Below are 3,398 nucleotides of genomic sequence, written 5' to 3'. Positions count from 1 at the left end.
GGGAAGAGAAACACAGCTGACCAAGTGTTCACAGCCTGGAAAGGTGTTGTCCCTTTCCTATACACACAAGTATGCAGGAAGGCAAATCCATTGCATGTTGAAAACAGCTCTAGAGCAAAACAAATAGATCAACACTAAAGGACAGGAGCTGAACTGTTTTATGAATGGAGATGCTATTAGAGTGTACTGCAAACAGGATAATGGAATATCAGCTCAAATTTCACTTTGCTGTTACTACTAAATCCGAATCCTACACAAAGTTTAATATAGTTCTCCTAAAAATTTTGTGTCGCTTCTGCTCTTCCCTTCATCCAGCGACAGCTGAACCTGTCAGATTCCAATCTGTCCCACGGCTTACGAAAAAAATGTTTCATGGAAAAAATATTTTATGGGAACATAAATTTAAATGCTGCTCCCGGATCAGTGCCTTTCAGACAGAAAATGTTACAGGAGTTGCCTTTGAGGAGACCAGCCAGAATACAGAAAGGTTAATGTGAGGAAAGGAGGAGGGCAGTCTGCCCCCTTCTTTAGCTGCATGTCACCAGGATGTGCCATGACATTTTCTGGTGGGATGAAAACGGGACAAGGGCAGGGTGTATCTGGGAGGCATCTGCAGCCAGTGAGGGAAGTACACGCATGCACCGTGGGTCTTGAGCCTGGTTTAGCAAAGGACGGATCCCAAGGATCTCCGCCATCCTTTAAAAGTATGGCTTTCTCCACCGCAAGCAGGGCAGCAGGGATAGCTGTCGAGGGAGGCTGATGTCTCTGCGGTGGGGACACAGCACCTCTACCCCAGCATGAGCTGTCAGAGCCGGCAGAGAGAGGAGAAGCTACAACTCTCAGGGTCCCTCTCAACTGAGCCAATACCCAAGCGCGTGTACCATGAGCGGGTTCTGCTTTTCGACCAGCCGCTGAACTGAGGCTTTCCGTGAGGCTTGCTGAACAAAAGGCAAATCTAATTTTCCCCTCCAGCAGTCTCAACAGCAGCAGATAGCAGGGCTGATCTGTTTTGAGCAGCACAGGGATGCTTTGCTGTGGCTGCCGCGCAGGCTGCACGGCTCTCTGGCTGCCCCATCTCCAAACCCTGCAGTGCTACCGGGGTGCTGCCGCCCCGACTCCCCTCTTCCCCGGCACGGTGCAAAGGGTGCACCCCCAGTCACTGATTCAGCAGTGCTTTGCCTTCCTTATGCCAAGGCCTCCTAAAAATCCTCATTCTCTTTCCTTATCGCACCAGCTACCGTGTCACCACGTGGCAAAGGCTGCCCAGTTCAGGTGGCCGTCGCTGTACTGCCGGTTGAATGACAGTGGCATTTAAACCTGAATATTAAAAAAAGCCTAAGGGGTGGCTGATGGTGCTTGTTTGCAAGCGGAGGCCCATGCCCACATGCAGCGCTGAGGCTGTGGGCACAGCTCAGCTGGCGCACAGCAGTTACTGATGAGCAGCCGAGTGAGCTAAGAAGGTGTTTCTAGTTTAAAATTTGATCTTATGAGCTTAGTAAAGATGAACTAGAAGAAAGCCTTAGCATACATGTGCAGACTTTTCTGTGACTACAGCAGGCTTATTCAGAGCCGCAAGGATGGGAAGCACTATTTGGGGAAAGACAGAGGTAGGCAGCTCACTGCGCGGGTACATGCTCTCCCGAGGCATTTCACTTAGCAGAGCGTTCACCTACAGAGACGGTCCCGAGAAGCCTTTTCCCTGCTGGGTGTTTTGCTTACAGAGGCATTCCCCAGAGATCATCCCTGGAGACGCTTTTACCCTTAGAAGACAGCTGTCTTCACGGGATGTATTTTTAACGAGGCTTAAAGGTATGTTTTATTCCCATCCTCTTCCCTGCAGAATAAATACTTCGGAGCAGAGTAGTTCTCGATCTGATCTGCACGAAATTCTGAGAGATGAGCTCAGTTGTGCGCTCTGCCACAGCCTCTTCCCGCGCCCCTGGGCAAGCAGCAGAGCCCTGCTGCGCAACCGGGAGGTAGGTATCGCAAAATGTCTTGAGGGTCTAAGCCTTCACAGCCCTGTGTTGTAGTAATCACCCTTCGCATGGTGCTCCAGGGGTTGCGAGGATAATACTGTTAGAGTACTGACAGCCGCTGGGTACAGCATCGTAGAAATACTGTGACGCTAAGGCTGGCAGACTTCTGCGGTCTGAAGGCATCACCAGCGATGTGAGACAGTGCTTTAGTCTTGGCGTTGCTGACACCAAATTTGAACGGCTAGAGCTGGCCAGCCATTTGGGCACCCAGACGCTGCTGGAGCATCTTATTTACTTGTGATGGCAACCAACAGCCAAGTGCCTGTGTGAGCAACAGCCTGTTGATATGAAGGGTCTTGAATAGCTAATAAATTGGGATGTGGAAGATTTGGCAAAATGGTTTCTGGCCATTTTAGAATTTTCTTGTATGAACAGAGAGGAAAAGTCACACCTCCTGTGTGTAAACGTGCCTGGGTGGAGAAGCGAACCTGTGTTTGTGAGCTTCCCCCTTGCCTCAGATCAAAATGCTGGTTTGATCATGGCTCTGTTTCAGGGCACATCTGACACCAGGATTTGTATTTTAAATGAAGGGAGACTTCTTGCCATGTGATTGCAAGCACAGTAGAAACAGAAAAGGGTTCCTTGCTTCTGGGCTTTGTGGTCCCCAAGCTCCACAAGAAAGCAATAAACTAGAGAAGTGTGACCTTAATGGCCTTAAATGCTTCCAGTCTGTATAATATTGTGATAGGATCATCATGTGGGTTTTGCTAGTGCAATGCCACAGGGAAGGAATTTAAGAAGACAGCTACAGTTGTGTGAAGAGTGAAGAAACCTTGTCAGGCTAACAGAGGCAGATGGTAACTACAGAACAATAAGGGGGAGCCCGAATCTTTCTTCCACCTTTGCTTAGTACCTCTGTGAAATCACCTGAGAAGTTATATGAGGGATTGTTTGCTGTAGGGCTGATGACAGAAAGTGCACTGGTAGCAAGTAAAGGCATGACCGTGATCTTTGCAGATACCCACAGCCTCAGTGCAGAAGATCCTTCATCAGAGAAGTTCTGATGAGCCACGAGTGGTGCTCTTTCTTACAGAAGATGTGCTTTGCTACCGCCGAGATTGCTTTCTTACCTCAGCAATGTGTTTTCTGACTGCCTCAGCTAAACCAAGCAGTTCGGTTCTTTTGCAAGTGCCTATCTGCTGAGCACCTATATGTGTCAGGGTGCAACCCATGGAAAGCAAAACTTCACATAGTTTCACACTTCTCGGTACTTAGATTCTTGATTTGTGTCTTTTCTACAGAGAGTTAATTGCCAGACTACGGCCCTGGCATGTTTAAACCTCTGACCTGGCTTGTTTAAAACTGGGATCATTCATGTCTCTATCCTGCATGGAGACAGGGCTGCAAAAAGGTATAGATAGC

The sequence above is a fragment of the Harpia harpyja genome, chromosome 8, assembly GCF_026419915.1.
Source record: "Harpia harpyja isolate bHarHar1 chromosome 8, bHarHar1 primary haplotype, whole genome shotgun sequence".
In the NCBI taxonomy this organism is placed as follows: Eukaryota; Metazoa; Chordata; class Aves; order Accipitriformes; family Accipitridae; genus Harpia; species Harpia harpyja.
Note: the sequence above shows the minus strand (reverse complement) of the source record.